The 8,342-nt window shown below is 44.8% G+C and overlaps 1 protein-coding gene across 1 annotated transcript in view; it reads right to left on the bottom strand.

Annotated features, from left to right (window-relative positions):
* ZC3H12B (zinc finger CCCH-type containing 12B) overlaps nucleotides 1-8,342 on the bottom strand; it is a 267,790-nt gene that overhangs the window by 156,002 nt on the left and 103,446 nt on the right. The gene's annotated exons all lie outside the window — the stretch shown is intronic.

Below are 8,342 nucleotides of genomic sequence, written 5' to 3'. Positions count from 1 at the left end.
CACCCAGAGACCCTCATCTCATGTTCCTCCTGGCCACAAGATGTGCACCCAACCCAGCCAAAGGCAGTATCTGCTTGTTGTCCCCTAGCAGGGTACCCCTCCCTAGCAGGAAGGTCATTATTGGGTCCTCAGAATGTCATCCAGAGCAGCCTAAGATTTCTCCTATTACTCTCTTCCTTACCATTGGCTCCACATGGGAGTTAAGAGCCTTCTCACTCATTTTGATTCTATGACCCTTTGTCCCTTTTGCTCTCAGAGTTCTTTCTATTATTGTATTTGCCCTATTTTCCATTTAGAGGTGAACAGAGACATTTATTCTTGATGAGATCTGCAGGTCCACCTTAACTCTGACATCCCATCATGAACCATCTCTCCTGCCTAACAGACTGCAACATAGCAGGCCAGAACCACTTCCCCAGTGCAGAAGTTTTTTTTTCTCATGGCTGCCCTAGCCCATTACGCAACTGGAGATGATTCCTAACTAATTTGGTGGTCTCCTGGGTTCATACATTGATTTAGGCCTCTTCCTATTGGCCCCAGTGAGGATCTTGGATCTCTGTGAGGCTTGCCTAGCTAGAACCTTCCCTTTATGCCTTTGGTGACTCTAGGAGCTCAGCTGAGATATTCCTCTCGCCTATTCTTTCTTCCTTTACCTGGTACCTGTAGCTACTGCCAAAACCTTGACCAATGGAGATCCAGCAGGTATAGAGAGCAAAGTTTCCTTGAAGATTACTCCCCTATAATCCTATTCTCCCATTTCCTCTGCATATGATTGGAATGGTTCCACCCCTGCCCCTTCCAATAAGGACAAATAATCACAGATACCATCCGCTCAATGCAATACTACTGCTTAATGTGGGAGGTCACTAGGGAATCCTGGAGCCAGGAACATTGCCCCTTGGGGATGCTGCTCCTCCAGCAGATTGCAAGGAGTAGGGTATGCCAGATTGTGTTAATTGCTGACCAAACCCCAGGGATGTCCAAGAGGTGCTGCTTGGACTCTTCACCTTTGATCACAACCCTTACCCTAATTGAGTGCTAGGGCTCCTCACCCTAGGTTGGATCTAGATACATGGCAATTAATGGCAGTGTAAAGGTACCATTTCACTGGCTATCATGAATGCAATTGGCAGAGACATCCATCCAGAGCACTGTTTGGCACTATACATATGCTAGGCCACCAATTATGACCCTGGGACACCAGGTTCTTGTACTCACTAGTCCTTCTTCCTATTCATTCTAGATGGGTAATAAATACTCGACTCCCTGTGATAGCCCCCTGGGTTGCATCTTCTGACAATGGGAACACTTTAACTCCAGACCCTGACGAGATCAAGGCTCAAATTCTTCTGCAAAAAGGCTGGGCTTAAGGCTACAGATAGATAATCAGCTATATGAATGTCTCTGCTGTGACCCAAGAGCCCACTGAGAACATAGCTGCCTTTCTTGAAAGGCTTAAAGAGGCACCCATTATTCATACCAATCTGGACCTGGACTCATATGAAGGCATGGTCATCCTGAAGGACAGATATCTGACCCAGTCAGCACCAGATATTAGAAGGAAAATCCAAATAGTAGCTCAGATTCAGAGGCCATGATAGATGACATGCTTACTGCAGCAAGTTCAGTGTTCAGTGTTTTATAACTGAGAGCAGGTTATGGAGGCCTGGGCTCAGGAGAAAGAAAGGATGAAGAAGGTGAGGCAACAGGAGAATGAACAGGAAAGAGAAGCTAGACATGCCCAGATGATGGTGGACCTACAAGGCCAAAGACATTTCATTGGTACCCCAACCACACCCAAAGACGTCTCCACAATGTGCTATATCTGCCACCAATCAGGACATTGTGCCAAAGAATGTCCCTGAATACACAAGTTGCCTGTCACTGACTGCCAAAAATGTGGAAAGTGGGCACTAGGCTGCCCTCTGTCTCTCAAACTGAAGGGTTCAGGGGGTCTGAGGCAGTCCCAGACCTACAACTGCTCAACATGTACTGATGCAGCGCCATCCAGTTGGCCCCACCACAGATCACTATCTCTGTACTGGAGCCAAGGGTACCAGTGGATGTTGCAGGTAGGACAGTAACTTTCCTTTTGGATACTGGGGTCACCTACTCTGTTGTGACTTCCTTCTCTAGACCCTCACCTCAAGGACCTGTACTATCTTGGGGCTTAACAGTAAACCTACTACCCTGCCATTTACTCCCCTTTTGTGCTGTCTGTGGGAGGTTCATACCTTTTCCTACAGCTTCCTGTTAATGCCTGCATGTCCCATCCCATTGCTAGGCCAGGATATTCTACAAAAACTGGGAACTTGAGTCACTCTGGAAGAATTGTCCTCCAACTGGACTCACCTACAAATGCTTGTACTGGCTGATAAAGAGAACTCAGGACAAAAACCAGCACCTTAGGAAAATTTTATCAACCCTGATGTCTGGCACCAAGACATCTCTGAGATAGCCATTAAGGCTTCCTCTGTGATAGTTGGACTAAAGGATCCTACTAAGTTCCCAAACTGGAAACAATAGCCCATCAGGCCTGAGGTTCAAAAGGGACTTCAGTCTTTAATATCCAAGTTTATCCAACATTGACTCTTAATACCCACTAACTCTCCCTGCAACACCCCAATTCTGCCTATAAGAAAATGAGACAGCTCTTACCATCTGGTACATAGACTTAAGGATAATAAATGAAGCAGTAATTCCCCTTCATCTGGTGGTTCCAAACCCCTATACTTTGCTGGGAACCATCCCTCCAGAGACCTCATGATCATAAGGTCTTCAGCACCTTAGATCATAAGGAAGGCCTTTTTCTGTATACCACTAAGTCCCCACTCACAATATCTTTTTGCCTTTGAATAGGATAATCCAGGTGCTTTCCACCTAAAATTAACCTGTTGCCACAGGGCTTTCAAGACAGCCCCCTCCTATTTGGACAAGTCTTATCTCAGGATTTATAAGATTTACAGCTTTAGTGGGGCACCATCCTCCAATATGTAGATGATCTTATCTGCTCACTCACCCAAGCTAAGGCCTAAGAGAATGCCATCCAGGCCCTAAATTGTTTTGGCAGAGCATGGGTGAAAAGCATTCTGATCTAAAGCTCAATTAGCACAACAAAATATCTATTACTTAAGGATCCCATTGTCACCTGGCAACCGGAGACTTTCCTCTGATTAGGTCTAGGGCATTATCCAGCTACCTGAGCCAACCACCCATAAACGGCTAAGGGCTTTCCTGGGGCTTACAGGATACTGACAAATTTGGATGTCAAATTATGGCTTAATAGCCAAGTCCTTATATGACTGCTTAAAAGGAAAATATGATTGGGAATGCTTTTTATGGGTGCCTGAACAGCAAAACTCAATGCAGCAGTTAAAAGATCTCCTGCTTCAGACACCTGCTTTGGGACTGCCTGATCCTTCCAAACCTTTTCACTTATATGTGCATGAAAGGGAAGGCATGGCCCTGGGAGTAATATCCCAGACACTAGGTCCAGTACAAGGTCCCTGGGATACCTATCCAAGAGACTTGGTTCAGAATCCCAAGGATGGCCAGAATGCTTGAGACTTCTAGCTGCTTGTGGAGTTCACCTTGGGGTCTCCCCTTCAGTTTTCCACCAGCCATCAGGTGGCTCCCCTATTATAGAACAAAAGCCATATTTAGTTGTCTGACAGTCAAATATTCCACTTAGAAAACCCAGAGATTATAGTCTCCACCTGTAATGTTCTTTAAACCCTGCTACCCTGCTGCCCCCTTCTGATAATACTCTCGTACTTCATTCTTGTGAAGAAACATTCTCCTTATCCACTAGTCCCCACCCTGATCTGACTGACCAGCCCTTGAACAGTCCTGATGAAATCTGATTCATTGATGGGAGTAGCTTTATGTCAAATTGGAGGCAAGTAGCTTGATATGCTGTGGTCCTCACCCCCTAGCACTTCTGCCCAATTGGCTGAATTTGTTGCCCTGACATGAGCCGTTGAACTAGCTGAGAGAATAACAACCACTTACACAGACTCCAAGTACACTTCTCTTGTCCTCCATGCACATGCAGCTGTATGGGGGAAGTGATGATTTCTAATTTCCTGAGACTCTCAGATCAAATATGCTGACCAGATCAAATGCCTCTTGGAGGCAGCCTTGCTGCCCAAATTAGTGGCTACTGTACACTGTAAAGGCCACCAAAATGTATATATTATAGTGGCCAAAGGGAACCAGATGGCTGATGAAACAGTCAGAGAGGAAGTCTTATAGGAACCTCTTCTGGACACTGTGGTACCAGATCTGAAGCCCTTCCCACACCTATCCACACACCAGAGGAAAGGACCTAGGCACAGCAAAAGGGATTGAGCCCCTGTCTTCAGGATGGCTCCAAAAAGGAAAGGTTCTTTTTCTACTCCAAAACTTCCTTTGGAAGGTATTAACATCCTTACATGATGCTATACCCATCTAGGGAGAAATGTCCTTGTCACTCTAACATCCAAGGTGTTCTCAGGGAGGGACTTTTCTAAGGTCACTGAACAGGTGTCCAAAGCCTGACCTACCTGTACCTTCAATAACCCTCAAGGGGCATGAAAGTCCTCCCTGGTTCAGGCCACATAAATGAGCAGGGACATACCAGGGGAGGACTGGCAACTAGATTTTACAGAAATGCCTTCCACCACACAGTCTAAGTTTCTACTGTTGTTTGTAGACATCTTCACAAGATGGATAGAGGCCTTCCCAACTCAGAAAGAGAAGTTCACTGAGGTAGCCAGCAAGCTGTTGCATGAAATTATTCCCAGGTTTGGGCCTCCACTCTTCATTCAGAGTGACAATGGCCCTGCATTCACAGCTTCCATTGTTCAGAATGTGTTTAAGGCTCCAGGGATTAAATACGGCTTACATTACTCCTGGTGACCCCAATCCCCTGGGAAGGTGGAACTGGACAACTGATTCTTAAAATAAGCCATAAGAAAAATCACCCAGGAGACTGCCCTTCAGTGGGCAGAGGCACTCCCAATTGCCCTCATAAAAATGAGGGTAGCACCCAAGGCATCCTTGGAATTCAGCCCATTTGAGGCAATTGTATGGGAGTCCCTTCATTCAATCAGAGATTCTCCTTGATTCAGAGGCCTTAGCTTTACATCGATATGCAAGTTAAGTCAATTCCAGCAGGTCCTAAGAGAATATGGGTTGTCATAGATTCCCAGTAAACCCAAATGACCCCTTATATCCACCAGGAACCCAGGTCCTAATCAAATTATGGAAGGAGGGCTCTCCAGCCTCCCAATTGCAAACAACCTGGAAGGGACCTTATCTAGTACTCATCTTCTTCTATCACCATTAAGGCACCTGAGATCACTAGCTGGATTCACCACTCATGGGTCAAGCCCTGGACCATGCATGGGCTTGAGACAACACAACCAGCTTATGCTTGTGAACCAGTAGAAGATCTAAGATTCTTTTACAAAAGGACCACAGCAGAAGTCTCAGATAAGTAATGTTATTATCTTGGCTGCCATTAGTTCTGTTTTTGGCCTCAGCCAGTGCCAAGGCCACAACTGACCACCCACCTAACTATGGCTTTCCCATAAAAAACTCAGCCCTTGATCTAGTAAACCAGAAGGTTGAACTCCCTAACCTCACCAGATACTTATGGCTATGTGTTACCACCGAGGGATGGAGTTCTGTCATTCCAGTGCCAGCAGTTATATGGGCAATCACTCTAGGCCTGATGGATGTGAAAACTCACCCAGTAAGCCTGGAATGGGGATTCTTAGCCATAACAACCATTAACCAAGATTACCTCATCAGATCCCTGGAAACTTACCTACTCTGCTGGAATAGTTTCACTTCTACTCCTGAAGGACCCCTATTTTCCAATCTAACAAATAGCCAGAAGGTTGTCTACTCCTTTCGCATTATTAGCAACCTTTCCTCTGGGCCCAATGTTGGGCTTCTCCAGCCTTGGCAGTGTAACTCCACTTTCCATGTCCAGGTCCAGGTTTCCCTTAATACCTCTGTGGGAATTACTTCAATGAATGGCCACACTACTGCAGTGACCAACTTATTACTCAGTCCTCTAGGAACTCCTGTCAAACCCCTCTTTCCAATTCCCTCCAAACAGACTTATTTTGGTCAAGGGTGGCCCACAACCCACACATTTATGAGTCCACTCTTAAAACAGTCATGTTCCATCTTATTCACATAAGAAGGCCACCAACTACTCTGGAACCCAACCCAAGGCATCCTCTTTCCCAGACACATGGGTCAACCTAATCAAACCACACCCCGTGACTCGACTGTTTTTCCCTTTATAGCAGCCAATTTAGCTGTCCAGACTACTCAACTTCAAGGGAATAAATTTCCAAATGGATGGAGAGGGACTGTACCATAACTCTGCTGTTTATTACCTCATTCACTGCCCAACTGTTCCCTCTTTGGGACTATACTGGGTGTGTGGACATAGAGCTTATTTTAAGCTCCCTTCCAGATGGACTGGATGGTGCTCTTTGGCTTTTATAGTAAAAGACAGTATGTCCTTGGCTATGGCCAGTATGTCCTTGCCTTATAAGGTGTATCACCAAAGTTGAGCAAATGGGTGTGACACCTTCTCCTACTGGCAGTGGGCCTCTCAGTATGGGGAACTGCAGGAGCAACCACTGGAGGTTCCTCCCTAGGCATTCAATCCCAATTATCCCAGGAAATAGCTGAGAATTTCCACCAAACAGTTGCTGCCTTAACAGGGCTTCAGAGTCAATGAGACTCACTTGCTGGGGTGGCTCTTCCAAACAGCATAGCATTAGACCTCCTCACTGTAAGCAAGGGAGGATCCTGCTTGTACCTACGGGGAGGAATGCTACTTCTATATCAATCAGTCAGGCCAAGTACAAGAAGATGTCTGGCAGATCCTAGACTCCACAGATAAGATTCAAACTATTGGCATGGCAGCCTCAAGCTGGAAATCATGGTTAATATCCCTCCTTCTACCCTGGTATTTCCCTTAGTTTTACTAGTTGTACCCTTTACCACTAGACCTCCTTTACCTAATCTCTTTATTTGATTTCTCTCTTACAAGTTTCAGGCTCTACATCTACAAATGATGATTCAAGATGGCTGTCAGCCAGTTCAGATATCCTTACCCTCTATCTGTATGGGACCTCTGGATCAACCAGAACCTTCATCTGGACATGGTCTCCCAGACCCTGGGCCGGACAGTACTTAACCAACCAGTCATAACCTTCAAACCCTGATTGACAGAGGGCAATCCCTGGGAACCAGTTTGGGTACACCACCTCTATCAGCAGGAAGCAGCCAGAGCATTTGTTGCCCAAACCCCAAAGAATTGGGTCCCAACTGCTTGAGGGGGGAATGTTAGGTATAAAGATAGACATGAACAGCTGGGGAAGGGGAAGATAAGTTTCAAGGGAGAAGACCACTCAGGGGGTCCCACTTGAAGACAACAAATGCTTTATAGGAAGATATAACTTCCTTGCCTATCAGAACCAGGCTAAATTGGTTCCAACCTAATCCCAATATGGGTACAATCAAACAAAACTAGGAACTGCCCAAAATGTGCCTCATCATAGGAAAGGACATGCACACTGAGAGGGATGGCTATATAGATGGACCTGCCAATCAAATAACCACACCTTGTTAATCAAAGAGGCACCTCTTAGCCAGAACGCGAAATATAGGCCTCCCACCTAACAGATATGAAGGCCTTTGTCTTGATGGAAGCATCAAAGAAAAAATCAATTACCAGCTACCACAGTAGTAAGTGTTCCTCTAGTGTTCATTTGATTACCTTTCCTTCACATTGCCATTGAGTCTTATTGTCTCCAAAGTTCATTCTTATTTATTATCTCGTTATTCTCACAATTATATGAGGTAGGGGTTATTATCCCAATATTATAGATGAGAAAACTGAGGCCCAAAGATATCAAATGAATTACCCAAATTTACATAGTAAATAAAAGGCAGAACTGAGATTTCAATTCTGATTCCCTGACTTCAAATCAAGGGATCTACTCACTATTACTCACTATACCACAGATGCCTATAATTTTGGCATACTTAATGAATTCTGTAAAACAGTTTAAAATATGTAATTAAAAGTTAATAAATGCCACGTGAAAGAAGTTCTAGAAGCTGTAACTTAATAGACTAATCTTTTCACATCTCTTTAAAACTACCTAAACATCTAAACTATAAAAATAGAAGAGGCTTAAATTCCTTATGTTGATCATATGTCCAAAGTATGTAAAATAAATCTAGAGTCAGTGAGCATGAACTCTGCATTTGCATTTTAGCTAAATAAATTAAACATCTCAAAATGGAAGGCTTCATTTCCGCATAGC

Source organism: Manis pentadactyla, chromosome X (assembly GCF_030020395.1).
Source record: "Manis pentadactyla isolate mManPen7 chromosome X, mManPen7.hap1, whole genome shotgun sequence".
Taxonomy (NCBI): domain Eukaryota; kingdom Metazoa; phylum Chordata; class Mammalia; order Pholidota; family Manidae; genus Manis; species Manis pentadactyla.
This window is presented reverse-complemented; position numbering and strand designations above follow the sequence as displayed.